At 43.2% G+C, this 18,961-nt stretch overlaps 1 long non-coding RNA gene across 13 annotated transcripts in view; it reads left to right on the top strand.

Moving 5' to 3' along the window:
- Positions 1 to 18,961, top strand: part of LOC103884628 — a 228,334-nt gene that overhangs the window by 162,829 nt on the left and 46,544 nt on the right. For 12 of the 13 annotated variants that reach the window (XR_002522210.2, XR_002522200.2, XR_002522202.2 and 9 more), the window contains one exon: positions 15,815 to 15,981. This is a non-coding gene — a long non-coding RNA (uncharacterized LOC103884628). Of the gene's footprint in view, positions 1 to 15,814; positions 15,982 to 16,116; positions 17,768 to 18,961 lie in introns of those variants that run through there. The other variant, XR_002522209.2, reaches the window with a different exon arrangement.

The raw sequence follows: 18,961 nt of genomic DNA, 5'->3' as shown, positions 1-18,961 counted from the left end.
AACATTTCATAATATCACCGAAATACATCCTTTCTGGGACAGAGACTTGCTTTGGCTATGAACATCCAAGAGGTGGCAGCACCCCATGCTCCGTCGGCTTTCTGCATCCCTCCAGATGAGAGCTCACCGCAGAGGTCTCATCATTGCGTCACCTGAAAGCCAGTTTGGAGGACGGAGGTGGGGGGAGGTGATGGAGGGAAGATGTAGCATTTTGTATTTCAGTTCTTCTGGAAGAGTTCAGGAAACAGCTGCATGGATTGTTTTAAATGGACTTGAAAAGGTTTTTCTTTTCTTTTCCTCCCTGAAATCTACTGCCCTGTGCAATATCTTTCTATGAAGGCCACATGAGTGCACTTACGTGTTCTCTGGTTCACTCCCTGAGGGAGGAAGGAAGAGTTTCAATTGCCTGGGATCCCCTGAGACTCATTTTCAATTCCCTGCACTTGTCTTTTATAAACACAGGAAGGTGGGATGAGGATGGCATTATTGACAATTATTTTTTGAGCATGTATGTGTGCAGGGCACTGAACACATCATCAAGAATGTGATACAGTTGCCTGCTAGGATAATTCTCTTCTTCCCTAACCGTTCCTCCAGGTCCCCCCATACACATAGAAATCCCATGCTAAAAATATTTTACACAACAAATAGCTGTTGAGATGACATCAAGCCCTGAACAATAAGGAGCAGTATAACCTTACGTGCTGGGTGTCCTGTGCCTGATAGGAAAGCATCTGGTGACATGGGTGAAGGAGCATCAGAGCTGGTCTAGCCTGGCCAATGTCCAACTATCTGTGGAAACTGGCCCTCATCATGCTAGGAAGTATGAAGGCAAGAGCTGGAATACACTGAGGCAACCTTGCTGTTGGGGGTTATTGGCAGCTGTTGGGGGTTAGAGACAGGACTGTCGCGGGAAAGTAGTGTGCAAAATGCCACAGGAGGCTGGAGCTGGGCTCAGCAACAGTCTGGGGTCCAGCACAGCTCAGCCGTGGGCGTACCCCCATCCTATCCAGCATAGGGACTTTGCGTCTGTGTACACCACTACTACTGCTTGGCCTCGCCTTCAACTCTGTGTACCTTTTCCTTAACTCATTTCTTCAGCTTAGTCTTGACCTTGACACCCTCGTACCCTCCGTCCCGTAGCTTTCCTGCATGGCACCTGCTCTCTGGGTACATCTTTTTAGCTTCTGGTCCCACTAACAATTCAGTGACTATTTTCCCTGTATTTCCTGGTTAATTTTGAGGGAAGCGTGGAGGGGGAAGGGAAGGAGGAAGGGAAGAGAGACTTTGGCTGAGTTAATTGCATTCTCCCTGTCTGAAAAGAGCTTTGGAGGCCAGGTCACCTCCCGGGGATGAGTTAGGCTCGGCTGGACCACCTTTGAGTCACTTTGAGACCTGTGCAGGGCTGTTCCCCAGCCTGGGCTGTGGACATGGTTGTTCCCTTCAGGAGGACTGTGGATGTGGTGGATACCAGTTTTGACGTATTGCCCCTTTCTCCGTACAAAGGAAGGCTCAACGATGCTGGATATCCTGGTGTCAGGGTACTACCCTGGTGAGTTGCTCAGACTCTAGGAAGAGACAAAGAAACCTCTTTTCTTCTTTATAAGGAAGCAGTCGTGAAGCTTGGAGAATACATTTAAGAGTGATAATTTACACTCAATCTTCAATGATTCCAGAAACTTGGAGAAAGAGGTACAGATGCTTCATTTGAACGATGATGCATGTATTTTGTATAGCACAGCTTGGTTTGGACTAGGCTGAGGCAGGGGAATGGCTGAATTAGATACCAGTCTCCTTGTTATAGTCAAGTCTTCCTTAATAAGGTCTCAAGCTTGCATTTTAATCCAAAGACAGATTCGCGAGTGCTACCTCTTGGTGCTACTTCTAGGCGCCATGACATATGCAGCAATGAGCTCCTCACCTGTTGCCCAGTGCATTGGCAGCATCCCTGGTTGATGCAGCCAAGCCATCTGGAGCAGGGCAAGGGGAGGCACACAAGGTATGACAGCCAGATAGCTGCCAGATGCTGCAGTTTCTTGGCCTTCCTCTAGTCCTTTCACTATTATGCTGAGGGCATGTGGCAAAACAAGGCAGGCCCCACGAGGCAGCTTATTTGCTTTTGGCTACCTCCAGTTGAGCCACCAAGAACCTGAGGAGCTTTTTCTTCTTCAGCTATTTTTCTCGAGAGCCTGAACATCCCCTCCATCTCTTCCACTTGTAGCACTTGTAGTCAGTCTCAGCCGTAAGCCACTGACAAGAGTGTATTAACTGCAGGTGTGAGGATGAAGCAAGGGGGAAACTACGGTTAGTTTTCAGAGGCGACTGAGCCCCTTCAACACATAGATAGGGATTTCTATATATGGTGAATTTTGTCACTGAGTGCTGTGTTTTATGGCATCCTATTTACCAGTATTTGAAGCTTTTATTTAACAATTTTATTATGTGGTCCTCTCTGGTGTTGAGTTTGAGCTCACTAATTAGATCATTAAGTTCCTTGAAAGAAAGACAGGGCTTCTATACTCCTAAGCATTTCCTGCAATGTGTAGCACAGCGTTGTCATTGTATGAGGAATTGGCACTCAGTGGGTATTTGTTAAATTGATTTGACCCAATCTCAATTTCATGTTCAGCTCAGGAGATTTCTTATTAAGCTCCAAGGAGTCTAGATCCTTTCTATACCTGAAGGTATAAATTCATTTTGACGAATTTTCCAACTTTAACTTTCTCCTCCACACTTCAGGAAGAACAGCACCCAAGACATGACTTTTTCAGGGACTTGGAATTCCACATTTCCCATGGGATTCAAGGCATCTGGGAGTTTGACTTCCTATTTTTTACTTTTCATCTCTGTCCCCTTGAAGTTAAGCATGGTCATGTGACTTACTTTGGCTAATGAAATATCAGATGTAATGTGTGATAACCTCCTTTGCCAAACTAATCTCCTTTCCCAGAAGGATAGGTGAAGTTATGCAGTGGTAACAACAGCTTCCAAAACTTAGTTGAGATTCTGTTTGACAGAGTGGCTCGGGGACCCGACTGACAGACAGTCTGTCATCTCAGTGTGTGCTGCCGGGATCACTGTGGCAGGGGAAGCTGGCATGGATAATCGTTCACCAACTCTTTGCTAACTCTTCCACCCTGAAGTGACACACATTGCAACAGATAGTTCATTAGCCAAAGTAAGCCACATGGCCATGCTTAACTTCAAGAGGATGGAGAAGTGCAGTCCTTCCCTGGCTCTGGAAAAAACCAAAAACCAAAACTACTGGTGACCTCTGTAGAACTGACCACACCTCCTCAGAGAACCCAGAAGTTGCTGTCTTTCAGTTCATTCTTTAATAAGGCATGGGACGACCTTTGGGAATAATATAAATACTTTATCCTTTGAGGTTCACAGGAGTTATGAAACAAACCCGTATTAAAGATGATTTATGTATTAATAATTAAAAATTAGATTTTTAAATATTATGTAAATATCAGGCTATTTCTCCCCAAATCAGTGATCAGTGGTAATCAGTTGTGGCGCTCTCCAAATGCCATCTAAACAGATGGCTGATGGAAGTGATTGGACATGTTTAGAGTTGCCAGCCCTTCTCATGCTTCTGATGCGTCTTACACCTCACAGTCACTCAAAGGCCCAGTAGCTCAGACCTTCTCCATCATCAGAGCCACTTGGACTCCTGGGCTCTGGGGATCTGATCTTTATTCCCTGCCCTGTGATTGACTCTGTCAGTCACAAAGCAAGGCTCCAGGTTCTTCAAAAGCAAGCAGGGAGTCATCCAGACTCACTCAGTTGCCCTGTGTTCTACACGCACTCCGTAACTTCCCTCCTTCCAAAGATACAATTCTAGGCCAGGCTCAGTGGTTCATGCCTATAATCCCAGCCAGGGCAGGGGAGTCATTTGAGGTCAGGAGTTTGAGACCAGCGTGGCCCACATGGTGATACCTGTCTCTACTAAAAATACAAAAATTAGCCAGGCGTGGTGGTGCACGTCTGTAGTCCCAGCTACTTGGGAGGCTGAGGCGCGAGAATTGCTTGAACCCAGGCGGTGGTGGTTGCAGTGAGCCAAGAGCGCGTCACTGGGCGACAGAGTGAGACTCTCTCAAAAACAAACAAACAAAAAACCAAAAACAAAGATACAATTCTAACCATAAGAACCAGGAGTATATTCACAAGTGTAATGAGTTTGGTAGCCAACGCTCTTTTAACCCAACTCAATGGACTATTACTTTGACATGCCAAGAGCCAACCATGATATGATTGAAAGAGCTTTTGCATTAGAATATAAAGACTGCTTCAACTCCCAGCTCTGCCATGTTCTAGCTGTGTTACCTTGGAAAAATCACTTGGCCTCTCTAAATCTTCATTGGTAAAATTAGGATAATTACACTTACCTTCTAGGATGGAGTTTCCTATTGATAAAATGTAAATTATAATGCCTACCTCTTGGGGTCATGGAGATTTAAATTATTTTGACAAAGATAATTTATGGGAAAAATATATATGTATAAGTATGTATATCCCAAGCTGGGAACTTCTTCCCTCCTTTTTGCTTGCTAATTAAGAGTCATAAATAAAATGCTGATGAGCTGCAGTCTGCCGTCTGTGCTGTAGCTGGAGGGCTGTTTTGACTTAGCCTGACAAATGGCTAACCAGCCGCTCCCACTATGCCCAACTCAAGTGTTCAGCACTGAGAAATCCAGCTACTGCCAACAGCATCTTATAAACTTGTCACTATTTACTTACTTGGTGACAGTGTTTTTGTTCAGTGATCATCCCTGAGATTTTACTCGTCAGGGTGTGTCTGTTTCTCTCAAAATGCCAAAATGCCATTTAAATATAATCCTTTCTCAAACCACATGAAAATAGTGAAGGTCTCTAAATGAGACTTGATGCCCTTGTAGTTCATCCCCATTGCAGTGCAGTTGGGATGGGATGTTGTCTTTACAAAGCAGTAGCTGCATGTGCACAGGGCTTTATTAAATGGACACAAACTTCAGAGCTGCTTCAGTAAGCTACTAGTCGGGATTTCCAGGTAACCTGTTGAGTGGTGTGCTAGAGACAGCTCATACAAGCTTGGAAGAACTGATAGTTACATTTTCAGGAATTTTGCAAGGTGGTTGAAATCATGTTGGTAGAGTGAAATTGGCCATGGTGAGAGTGTTGACACCATGGAAATTAGCAAACACTACGAAGTCAGGCATTTTCTCCCAGAGGGCTGGTTGCTAAACATTTACCAGCTCAGCACTCTACAGTATAACCAAATCTTTGTGCACCTGGGTAAAATGCAGATGTGACTGCGAATGGGAGAAGGGGCATTCCAAATCAGAAGTATAAATAAAACCATGATGCAGGACTCACTTTTCTTGAGTCCCTGCTGTGTGCCAGGTTCTATGCTAGCCTAGATTGAGGCTGACATATATCAGGAGGTACCTAGCAAATTAACGATGTGGGGCCTAACAAAAATGTATTCATATGAAGGACAGAGAGCCTCCTAGGAGCTTGACTGCAAGTTGGTCATGGGAAGGAGGGAATAATGCTAGTTATAACATGGTACTTATCACTCAGGTTTTGAGCTAGGCCCTAGCTGAGATTTGTAGAGGGTGGGTTGGGGAAAGCTTTAAGTGAAAAACAGAAAAGGTTGCTTTGGGATAACTCTGTAGGACAAGATGGCATTGTTTGGATTTGGCATCTTGTTTGTTCCAGGACCTCAGCTGCAGTAGTTTTGGGACAGCAGAGGCTTGGCTGACCCACAGAGTGCAGTGGGGTGGGCTCCCTTGCGAGCTCTTTTGCAAGAGCACTTTGTGGAGGACCACAGTGTGAACAAAGAGGGGGAAAAGGACAGTAGAATTTATTTTGATGATCCCATATGTACTGGTAAGGCAAAGGGGTAGCTGGTTGCACATATATTTTCTCAACTTATCCTCACAATACCCTTATGAGAAAAGCATTATCATATCCTCTTTGTAGGTGAAGAAACTGAGGCTTGGAGGGTCCGAATAACTCGCCCAGTATTACAGAAAGTAAGTGGCAGATCTGGGATTCACACATGGGGCTGACTGCAAACCCTTCATGGAGCCTCTGTGACCACTCTGAATTCATGTCTGCATATTCATTTATCTTTTTCTTCTAATTTTTGGGGAAGAAGTGTCTCTCTTCTTTCCAAGGTCAACCTTTCCACTCCTGCCTGTACCTGCCTGAATTCTGTACCTTCCTAATTCTTGCTCCAGGGTCTTTGTAAAGCACCCGGTTGCTCTATTGTGCATCTTTAGCTTTTCTTCTGTCAGTTTATTCATTAATCTTTGCCATCTATTAACAGAAATGAGTGACTGTGTGGGGACTTTCTTAGCTTTCTCTCTTAGCCTTTCTGTTGTACTGAACACAGAACACATTCTCCTTTATTCTTGAAACTCTCTACTTTCCAGCTTCTGTGATTGGTTTTTCTCTTCCCTCTCTGGTTATTCTTCTGATCACTTCTGGCTCTTCTCCCTTTCCCAACCCATGAAATAGAAGCATTACTCCAAGAGTCTGGTGTTGACTGTCTTCTCCTTCTTGTGGTCCCCATGACCTCAGCACTTTATGCAGACAAATATATGAATATATCTACAGCTCTAGTTAGGAAATGAGCAGAAGTAATCCAACTGGGTCCCCAGGACCAAGAGCAGTCTCTGGCATGTAGTGGGTACTCAATAAACAGTAGGGATTTCAGGTGAAGAGAACATTGTGAACAGAGGCTGTGCATGTATGTATTGATTTATTTGGAGGATACCCCTTTCAGGCTCTTGAACTCCTCAAACTCAGGAACTGTGCCTTTTCCTCTTTTTTAATTTCCTGATCCAACATAGTACATAGTAGCTGTTCAATAAATGTTTGCTGAATGAATGAATGAGTCCAAGGTTGATGATAAATTGATGCATAATTGCGGCAGTCCTTATATAGGAATTTATGCTTTACTGTATGTGCAGTGGGCTTGCAGCCATGCAAGGCTTTTTCTCATTTGAGTAACTCAATTGAAGCTGAGCTTCAGGATGACTCATCTGGGTGCCGTCAGCATTGAAACCTTGTGCCATCTTCCTCCCTTGCCCTTGCTGTTCCATCTCTAATCAGTGGCCCAATCTTGTTGATTTTACTTCCACGTGTGGCTTTATGGCTCGCATTTGTGTTTTTGTTTCTGTTCTCATGGCCACCTCCCAAGGTCAGCTCTAATTACCTCTTGTCTGGATGTCAGCATAGGTCACTCCCCACTCTGGTCGCTGTTGATCCCTTTTCTGTAAGCCACGGGCTTGGCTATGCCACTGATGACTGGCTCTGTTTGAAAAAAAGAAAACAGAACAAAGCAGAATTGGTTCTGGGAAAGCAAGGATAAAGAGGGCTAAAGTAACACTCCATTATCTGCCTTTAATCCCACAGGCCCTTAAAGCTGTTGCCTGCTTTGGGTTTTACCCTTGAGTTGCTTGAGTGGGCTTATCCCCTCATTGCTCCTTATAACAAAGAGTAGGATTCATTCTCACAATAAAGTTAAATTGTAGGGAAAGAAAGCAGACCAATGGGAAGCTTGTGCTTGACTATGTTGTTGAAAAGAGGCAAAGGAAATGGAAGAACAATCCTTTAGAGAAGGGAGAACAAGAGAAGGGAAAATGTAAAAGAGGAGATAGGAGAAGGCCATTAAGATAATAATTCTAGATGGAAGGAAGAAAAAAAGGAGAGAAGACCAGAGCTGAGCTCCTGCCATTTTTCATAGCTAATTATGATTAAATGGGCCGTTTCTGAAAATGCTCAATAAATGTGCACTGTTACCTTAAGGTTTGCTCTATTGCTGTGCATTGCATGGGCATTGCATGAACTTTATCGGTCCAGAATTTTACCTAATAAAACAGTGAGCTAATGGACTTTAGGGGGCCTCTCTGGGGACTCTTGAGCTTAAGCAATTTAGGTCAGTGTTATGCAAAGTGTGATCTGCCTTCTGCAAGGAGGTAAGTACAGAAATCCACAGTCTGTATTTAGAAACTTTATAGCATTGCACATTGCTACAATGATGTGCAGGAGGTGGGTGGTACCAGTCGAGAGAGCCAGAGCCAGAGAGATCGTGGGCATTTCTTCCCATTTTTGCAGCTCAGTAACTTCACTGTGGTAGCTTGAAATCAGCCATAATGGGAGGTATTTTTATCATGCAAATTGACAAATGCTACAAATCAGGACTCCTCCCACCCTTGAGAACCGGGTGCTAAACATTTGCGGCACGCCACTGCTTGGCTGAGAAGTCCAAGCATCTGATGAGGAAATACTATGGAACGGCATGTTGTTCCACTTTCTTGGTGAGTTACTTGTGACTGGAGCTGCCTACCCAGACATGCATGGTAGGATCACCTATCTGTCAACAAAGGAATAGAGGAAATTGGCCCTTCACCATAGGGAGTTTGAAATGCCCTGCCCTAGATCACCTTCAGCTTGTTCTGAGATCCAACAGAGTATTTCAACAGAGGTCTTCATGATAACCAAATGGAATAGCCCACTGGTTTAGAAACCGCCTACTCCAGATTTTGAGTCCTATAAGACAGTTAGGATCAAGGGTAGCTGTGGCAGACCCAGCTGGGGCAGAAAAGCCAAATGTGAAATAGCAGAAGGTATGTGTATTAGTCTGTTAGGGCTGCCATGAAAAATACCAAAGAATTGGTGGTATAAACAACAGAACTTTTTTTTTTTTTTTTTTTCCCACAGCTCTGGAGGCTGTAAGTCCAAGATCAAGGTGATGGCAGACTTAGTTTCTCTTGAGGCCACTTTCCTTGCCCTGCAGATGGCCGCCTTCTTGCTGTGTCCTCACATGGTCTTTTCTCATTTGCATGCAAATATAGAAACCCTGGTGTCTCCTCCTCTTCTTACAAGGATACCAATCCTCACCCTTATTACCTCATTTAACTACAATGATCCCTTAAAGGCTCTATCTTGAAATACAGTCACCTTGGGGGTTGGGACTTTATACAAAATTTGGGAGGACACAACCCCGTCTGTGTCAGTGTGTCCCTGTGCTTTACCTGTCGGGGCTCACTCTGCATTCCAATCAAGCACAGTGTAGTGGGTCACAAGACTGAAGACAAGGAGGTTTGACCTGACTCCCAGGTCTGCCTTCCCGTTGGCTGTGTGTCTTCCGGCACCTTAATCTTTCTTATCCTGCATTATTCATCTGTAAGATGAATATAATACAAGGGCTTCCCTCACAGTGTAGTTATGAAGATCAAGTGAAGTCACGGACGTAAGCTTTTAGCACAGTGTCTGGCCCATGATAGGTGCTTAATAAATGTATACTTTTAATTTATGGTTTTGCTCTATTGCTGTGCATTTCATATGCAGTATATTTTTAGGTCACAGAGGAGGTCTAGGTGTGGAGAGCTGATGCAGAGAGTCTTCTGTCTCATTTTTAGATCCCCAATCTATGGTCCTCATCTTCATTGTCACGGGTAAGAAAAGGCCAAGGTTTTTCTGACACCCCCTGTTTTACACATTCCCTCTGAACTTGCTAAGGCCGACTCTGAGTGGAGAGCCACGATTTCTTGAAGATCAGTAATGCCAAAGAATCCAAAGGCATCACTTGTAAACCAATGCCCCAGTGGCCTGGCCTGCAGTGGGGTAAGAGGCATCAGAAAACACACAGGAACTGAGAGTCAATGCACTGGAAAGAGAACCAGCTCCCTCGAAGGGGCTAATTTTCCCAGTGTGTGAATAAATTATGTAAATAAATATCTGTACATATTTATAACCTCTGCTTCTGAAAGATCCACCTAGGTGAATTTATTTGACTTTTACCCACTAGGAGAAGTTTGTTTAAACAGTATTATCAAGAAAAATCATGTAGTCAAATTGTTAGACTTTAAAGACAAAATGGGCAGTTTTATACATGAGGAAACTAATACGTTTTAAAAAATCTCCTGGTGTATTAATTTGAAGACGAAAAGTTTTAAATTAAACACACAAAAATAAGATTCTTAGATGAAAAATAAAGTATATTATACCTCGTTCAATATTCTTTTGGATAATTCAAATTTTGGTGATCAGAAAAAAAGATGCATAGGCTTTTACTGTATAAGATCTTGCCAACATGCTATGCCCTTTACTGCCTGGCATTGATTTTCCCTCTCACCCACTCCAGGCATTCTCACTTCTGTTGGATACCCCTTCCACTTTCTAGCAATCTCCAGCCTCATCAAGGGCTATCCCTCCTCCAGTTCCTGCCTGAAGTCCTGTCTCTCTGATCTTGTCTTCCCTGACTACTCCTGCTTGGAAAGAAATCTTCCTCACCCGAATCACTCTAGCACTTTTACTATGTATTGTTAATTTGCCAACTAATCTCATCCACCTTTGCAATGCCTTTCATGATATCACCTTGAATTGCATGGTTTTAAGGCTTGTCTATCTTTTTAAGCTGCAGGTACCCTGAGAAAGGGACCTCATCTTACTCTTTGACACTCCTCCCCCGTTTAGTGATAATTAGCTGTGTGCCTTTTATAGAGTAGGATGTCAGTGAATGTCACAGAGTTGATCTGCTTTTTCCTGAAATGGTTAAGATCATTTTATGTTAATAAGTGTGTGTCTAGTCAAACTTATAGCAGTAAGCACTGAGGCTTTTTCTTTTTTAATTGTAGATACCAAGCTGGAATTCTCTAGTAAATGCTCCTGGAATGTAATCTGGGGGTGCCATTGTTCCAGTGAGTTACAGTAATTTTTAAATCTAACTCTGGTGTGAAAGAGACCTGGGTTGAGTTCTAGTTTTCTTGGTTACCAGCTGTCTCACCTTGGGTAAATTACTACCTCTCTGTGATGGTTAATTTTAGGTGTCAACTTAACTAGGTTAAGGGATTCCCAGACAGTTGGTAAAGCATTATTTCTGGGTAAGTCTGTGAAGTTGTTTCTGGGAGAGACTGACATTTGAGTCAGTGGACTGAGAAAGGAAGATCTGCTCTCACCCAGTGTGGATGGGCACCGTCAAATCAGCTGAGGGCCTGGAGAGAACCAAAAGGCAGGGAAAAGGCGAATTTGCTCTCTCTTCCGGAGCTTCTCCTGCCTTGTACATGAGGACTTCAGGGTCTCTGGCCTTCAGACTCTGGGAGTTTTGAACAGGCAGCCCCGAGGTTCTCAGGCCTTTGGCCTCTGATCAAGAGTTACATCATTGTCTTCACTGGTTCTGACGCCTTGGGACTTGGACTGAGCTATACCACTGACTCCTCTGGTTCTCCAGCTTGCAGACTACCTATCGTGGGCTTCTCAGCCTCCATAATCACATGACCCAGTTTCCATAATAACCCTGCTCTTATCTGTCTGTCTGTCTGTCTATCTATCTATCTATCTATCTATCTATCTATCTATCTATCTATCCATCCATCCATCCATCCATCCATCCATCCATCCATCCATCCATCCATTCTATTGGTTCTGTTTCTCTGGAGAACTTTGACTAATATACTCTCTGAAGTCCAGTTTCTTCATCTGTTAAGTGTGAGTAATAATAACACCTTATCTCATAAGGTGGTGGCAAAGGAGTAAAATAGAAATAGTAGCACTCAATGAATATTAGATTTTTTTATCATTAATATTACTGTGACACACAGAGATCAAAAAGTAGAAAACTTACCCATAGCTGTCAGTCTCCGTTCATCTGAAACAAGGGTAAAGAGTAAGACCGGGCCGGGTGTGGTGGCCCATGCTTGTAATCCCAGCACTTTGGGAGGCCGAGGCGGGTGGATCACGAGGTCAAGAGATGGAGACCATCCTGGCCAGCATGGTGAAACCTCCTACTAAAAATACAAAAAAAAAAAAAAAATTGGCTGGGCATGGTAGTGTGTACCTGTAGTTCCAGCTACTCTGGAGGCTGAGTCAGGAGAATTGCTCGAACCCTTGAACCCAGGAGGCGGAGGTTACAGTGAGCTGGGATCGTGCCACTGCACTCTAGCCTGGCAACAGAGTGAGACTCCATCTCAAAAAAAAAAAAAAAAAGTAAGACTGGCACACCATTGGCGAGTTAGCCATGCAGGAGCTGGGTCTTCGCTTCCCTGTGCCCAGGGCTGCTGGATAAGGAATATAATATTTCCTGTGCAGAATTCAGAAGGAAGACTTTCCCATCTAGGAAGAGTTGACTTGTGAACCACCTTTGGCCTCATGCTGTCATCACCTCCCCACATCCCACTTCCCTTTGTAAAGCATAAAACATTTTAATACCTACAAAACACTATATTTTGTGTTGTTACTCTGGAGTTGGGCAGGTTGCACTGTCAGTACAATCTTATTCATTAAAGATAAGTCAGCAGGACATTTGGCCTGGAATAAATGATGGAACAAAGTCAAACCATATTCAGTGTTTTCTCAGAGATGTTCAAGAAAAACAACTTTAGTGGAAGAAGAAGACAGGAGCCCAGGTCCTGTGTTTCACCAGGACAGCCGTGCAAAGCAGAGGCTGCCGAAAAGGTGCAAAGTGGTTTGTCAGCTCTTCTGCATGTTCTAACAAATTAGACATGCATCCCAAAAGGTATACTACAATATTAAAGCTTATTTATACACACTGTAAAGTTTCCCCTGAGTGTCCTGGCAGGCACGTGCATGGCTGGGCAGTATCCGTGGACTGATTCCTTTGTGAATTACATGGAGCTGACAGGGCTGAAACCCACAGCTGACTTAGAGGAGGATGGAAGCTTGTGCTGGGCGAGGGGCTAGGCCCCTCTGTGTAAGTCATATTAATCTCCTCTGAGCAGAGTGGTACAAAATTACTAAAGCTGCTTCTTGAAGACACTTCTAACGCAGTACCTAATGAAAATGTCAGGCGCGATGAGTTATTAGTTGCTGCACTGCTGTTCTGAAGTCCCAGGTATTTCTCTACCTGCTATCTGTGAACGTGAGTTTTGTGGGGAAGGCAGTCACAGGCTGAGGAAAGCATCAGCAGTCGTGTGTGCTGACAGGCCTGGAAAGTGAGTGAGGACAATGAAGCTGGTTGAAGTGCCCCAGGAAATGGCCAGACTTCCATAGTGGAGGTGAGGTGAAGAAGTGAGCCCTGGCAAAGGTGTGTGGGGAGAAGAAGCTGCCTGGTGTATGATGCTGAGTAATGATATAACCCAAATCATCTGACTCTGCAGATTTGAAAGTTGCTATTATTATTAAGAATTCAGATGGGAAAATAAATATGGTTTGGGTTATTTCCGTAGTCATTCCAGAAATCCAGGCTCAGTTTGGCATTTATTGACATAACTGTTTATTTTGGATCCATGTAGAAATTTGTGTCTTTCTGACTTGTGTGATACTTCAGCCTTTCCTTGGAGTCTCTGCAGCTTCTCTTCCTCCCTTGCTCACATCCAGTCATTGTCAAATGGCTCTGTGCAAGTTAGTCTTTCTCGACCTCCATTTTTTTGGATCCTGCCTTTGTTCGATCTCGTTTCTCTTTGCCACCCTCCTTGCCTGTACTCTGTCCAGTCCAGGCCCTCTGGACCTCTTGCCTGGACCTCCAAGCTCTCCCTCCTCCCATCTCTTCCCTTTCAATCTTCCTACCCAGATCACAGCAGTAGTGACAGCTAACACCATTTAATAGGAACCCTTTCTATGCCAGGCCCTGAGGTTGCTATGTCACATACGTTATTTGTAATGTTTGCAATAACTCTGGAAATGGTATTATTACCTCCATTGTACAGTTTAGAAGGCACCAAAAGAAGGTACATAATGTGCCCACATTCATGCCAGCTAACGAGGGGCAAAACTAGAATGAGAACCCAGGGCCACTGGGTCCCTCAGTTCCTGCTATTCCCTAACCATGCTGCTTTCTCCGCTCAGAATCCTTCAGTGGCTCCCATTGCCTAATAGATCAAGTCTGTGCTCCTTATCTTGGCTTCCGGGTCCTCTAAAATGTAGACTGCTAGGTTTCCAGGCTTTCCTCTCCACCCCTCACACATCCTGCTCTTTAGCCAAAAAAACAGACAAAAACCCCAAAACAAAAAAACATTTTTATTATACCCGTGCTTTCTTTCCTAAGTGCTTTTATATGTGCTATTTCTCCTGCCGGGAGCAGAGACTGTCACGCTTTCCTCTGTATAAGTAAATGTTGCCCAAGAAAACATTGAACAGAGTTGGGCTAGAGATCCATTTATTTTCTGGTTCACAAAGGGCATATTGGATCTTTATTAAATAGTCTAAAATGTCCTTTCAATAGTGTTTTTCTTTAATATCTTTTTAAAAGACATTTAAAGTGAATCAGAAAGCAATTAAATGATTAATTGCTGCGGCTGGATTCTGCTGCCCTCAGCCTCTGTGGATGCTATCTGACCGATTAACCTCCATTTCTGAGCTCTGTCTGATTGAGGGAAGCAGTGACGGAAAACGCTTGGCCTGTCACATGACTGATCCTTGCTGTCATGAGCCATCGTTTTCTAACTGCAAGCTTTCATTTTCAAAGCCCTGGCATGATTTCAGGAGCTGTAAACCCTCATGTGAGTAAGTGAGCAGTAAGAACTGGCAGTTTTTCAATCTTAAGTCTCTCCAGCTTTAAACCCACATTTAGCTGTGATTCTTTTTTTCTCCTTAAATTGGACATTTTTTTAGTGAATACTTTTTTGATAAATAAAGTGGGGTGAAGGTGAATTTGACTGAGACAGATATGGATTGGTCCATTTAGGGCTGACCCTGAAAAAAAAAAGTCATATCAGTCTTGACATTAATTCCGTAGTCAGAGTAGGTGAGAGAGGAGTGGATGAGTATATAGGTAGGGTTCCCAGCCTTCCCAGTACAACCATGGATTCTCGAGTTGGGGACATTAAAAATGTACATGAAGTTTATGATTTAACTGGTAGAGATGGCCCACAATGCCAATTTGGACAGGCATTACTCTAAATGTCTTAGGGAAGGTCAGGAGACATCTACTCCAAGGTGTAACTTCTAGGACAGTTTGTGGGGTATCAGGGAAGGATATATCATTGGAAAGATTTCTAGTTGCCGTACATAAATAATTGGGCTTCAGTTTTAATGCAGAATTAACTCTTCTCAGTGTGTTATTAGCTGGACAATGCAATTATTACTTTATTTACGTTAGTGTTTATAGGTAATCTGAAAAGAAAAATGTGAATATAATATGAACTATCTCAAAGATTTGTCTCTGCTTGATAGTTTTATTTCAAATTTATATATCAAATGTTCCATTACCCTTTTTTCATTTTATTTTTTAGCTTTCAAAAAAAATTAGCTAGAGGAGGAAAGAGGAGAGGGAGAAACTATGCACACCACCAGAATGTTATAGTAGGCAATATCATGAAAGCAATGTTGGAACTTTATACTCAGGTTTTGATTGTGCATCTATCTCTTTGCTGCCTTCTCCTTTATCTTCATCTTTACCAAGTAATTATTGACCATCAAATGCCATTATGATACCGTCTTAAGAAATGGATGTAAAGAATTCTACAGGAAAAAAACCACATTGTTAGTGTATGAAATTTATTTAGAAGACAGTTACAGACACATATAAAAATGATAGCAGCTTATGTTTATGAAGCACTCACTATATGCCAAGCACTTTCTATTAGCTAATAATAATATTTGCTCATTTAATATTAGCTCAAATAGTAATATTAATATTATTAACTCATCTAATCCTCTCGACAACTGTATAGGGTAGGTACTATTATCCATATTTTATGGATAAGGAAATTAAGTCAAAAGGAGATGAAATAATTTGTTTATAGTCATGTAGCTAGGAAGTGGTAGAGTCACACGTCGAACCCAGGCAGTCTGAATCTGGAATAATAATAATAATAAAAGGTATAACCAGGGTGGAAACTTATTTTGCTCTTTTCAGGTTTCCTAGACTTTCCATCACCACCAGTGAATTCCGAGTGACAGTAGTGTGGAATTTGGAAGAATGGAAGAGAAACTGAAGTAGAGAGATGGTGAAAGAGAAGAAAAAATGAAGAAAGATGCTTGCAAAAATACTGCCGTGGGTCCTGAGATGAAGATTCTGGGAGGGTAGGTGTGGCAATATCTCCCATTCTGTGCTTACCTGGGCCTCAGCTGGTACCAGCAGGCAGGCATGGGCAGTCAGTTAAGGAGTGTGGCTGGTGACTGGTGTGTCATGCATCGCACTGGTTTCCTGCTCCTCAGGCTGAAATGGATGCCCCTGACAGCTCCCTTTGAGTTCCTGTTCATCTGGAGTACACCATCCTTCTAGATCTGCTGTCACTTTCCTTCTGCAGAGCCACAGTGGGCTCCTGTCTTCTCAGACCTCTTCTCACTTCAAATCACTTAGGACACGGCCACCAGACAGGTTTGGGATTTCAGAACTTTGCAGATGTTAGAAAGGTAAAATGGTATATATTGCATATGTAGTATTTCTAGTAGAGTCTGGGTCAGCACCTCATAAGCAAATACATTAATATTTTGATCGCAACATATATGAATCATCATCCTCAGATCAGTAGTGGCTATGCAGAACCTCATGTCAGAAAGGTCAGATTTTGGCCACCTATGGAGTTTTTATGTCAAATATGTGAAAAACTTTTGGTTGCAGGGCTTTTGGGATTTTGGAACTGAGGATAAGGTATCATGGACCATATCATTACCGGTTCCTTCCTCTTTCATCAAGGTCATGTGCATGAAGATGCTGACAAAGCTGTTCCTACACTTCCTGTGCTGGCTGGGAAGGGATCTGATTTGGGCTGAGCCTTAAGAATCACAGTTCCAAGCTTTCTTCTCATTCCAGATTTTAGTCGGGAAAGTAGGCATTCTGGAAGTAGAGTCCATATCTACACTTTATACATTCCCTGTAGGTTTGATGAGCAAAAAGTAATAAAGGAAACACAAACTCAGAAAAGAAAAGGTTTTTCTAGGAAAGATCTATTTACCCTACTTAGGCCTCTACCCTTCTTCCCTTGGGAGTTTCTTAGCTTAACTTGCAGGATCACAGATTAAAGTACAATATAGCAAGTATTATTAAAAACAACCTGTAAAACTGCATTATCCCAAAGATTTAGCAGCTAATTTTCTGTTGCCTTTAATTCTCACATCATTTTTTTTTCAGGGTATAACCTTCTTTAAATTTTATGCCCTGCTCTCAAATTCCTTCTGGGTTTAATGACTAATCTCTTTATTTATGTTTACCCTGGTGAAGCCTGTAGAAAGAAAATCATAAATTAATGGCATATATTTGCAGCTATAAACAGGGGACAGATTCAGAAACATACAAACATGCCTGTAACCTATTTCCTGGAATTACAATGCTCAACTCCCAATTAACCTTAGATTTACAAGTCTAATCAAATGGCCCAGTCCATTTCCATTGAAAAGCTGTGCACTGTGTATAATCTTTCACTTTACCTAAATCTGTAGTAGACTTTGGGAAATAAACTCCTTTGTGGAGTCAGCCATTCTATTGGATGAAGTCAATGTCCCTTTTTAGGACCTTGAGCTACCACTTTATGTACTCTAAGACACAGTTTGCAAAGGACCAGTCTGCCACACCCCATGTAGAAGGAGAACTGTGCTGACTCCCACCACAGGTTGTGTTCTGTGGTAATGGAAGACAGTGCTGAGTCACTTACACTGTGTCCCTGGGTCTTCCTTAAGGACAGTATATGGTTTTAGAAGATAATAAGCAAACATTTATCTACCACCTCTCTAGATCAGCTAGGCATTCTTTTTTTTCTGACACAGAGTCTCACTTTTCCGGCCAGGCTGGAGTATAGTGGCGCGATGATCTCGGCTCACTGCAGCCTCTGTCTCCCGGGCTCAAGCAATTCTCCTGCCTCAGCCTCCCAAGTAGCCGGGATTACAGGCGTGTGCTACCATGCCCAGCTAATTTTTGTAGTTTTAGTAGAGACGAGGTTTCACCATGTTGGCCAGGCTGGTCTCAAACTCCTGACCTCAGGTAATCTGCCCACCTCAGCCTCCCAAAGTGCTGGGATTACAGGCGTGAGCCACCACGCCTGGCCAGGTATTCTTCTAAGCCCTTTCTGCTGTGAACTCATTTAATATTCTTAACAAACAAAGGGACAGGAACCATTATAATCACTGTTCAACAGATGAGAAAACTCAGGCACAGAGAGGTTAGGTAAATTGTCCAATCAGCCTTAGCTAGTGACTGGGGGAATGGGGTTTTGAACCTGTCAGTCCTTCCTAGGATCTATCCACATAACTAGGAAGTCACATTGCTTTCTGGGATATTGCATAGCCTATGGCAAAACCTGAATGGTGTGGAGCTTGCCATATGGGCTTCATTAGAATGTACCCTCCCCCAGTTGCAGTGAGCTGAGATCGCGCCACTGCACTCCAGCCTGGGCAACAAGAGTGAAACTCCGTCTCACAAAAAAAAAAAAAAAAAATGTACCCTCCCCCAGTGCTTTTCAAACCTTGGGGCTCTGCAGAATCCCTAAGGGTCATGGGAATGAGAGGCAAAGGAGGCTCTGGACTTCTACATCCACATCAGCCAGAACCAGTCAGCGCTTTAAATGTTATTTGCTAACACTAAGAGTTTATCTGAGTAAGGGGTTCTGCAGCTCACAAGAAGCTTAAGAACTATGGCTCTAAACAATCAAGCCAGTTAACTCATACAGGGGTGGTACCAGTTGCAAAGAGAAATGAGATGTAGAAACCCTGACCCCAGTGCTGTGTGTTGCTGTTACACTCTTTTTACTATAGTCAATGTCATAGTTGTGAAGTCAGTGTGCATTTTGGTGATGACATTTCAGGGTAAACTAGAGGCTGCTGCCTGGGTACCACAGGGTGGTGACCAGATCAGGTGCTTTCACAGTAGAAGATGAAAAAGGCCAACCAATGCTAGAGCCTGGTCTAGGGAGGGGTAGGAGAGATGAGGCAAAAATGCTCAACATGGTAGGAAAGGCATGAAATTAAAGAAAGTGGTGAACAGAGCCAAGGGCAGGTGCTGAAATGAGGGTCCATACTCTGTGAATTAAATTGTTGAAAGTAGGGCTGGGAGCAGCAGAAGAGGAAC

This window comes from Papio anubis, chromosome 3, assembly GCF_008728515.1.
Source record: "Papio anubis isolate 15944 chromosome 3, Panubis1.0, whole genome shotgun sequence".
NCBI classification, from domain to species: Eukaryota; Metazoa; Chordata; class Mammalia; order Primates; family Cercopithecidae; genus Papio; species Papio anubis.
Note: the sequence above shows the minus strand (reverse complement) of the source record. Positions and strands in the feature narration are given on the sequence as shown.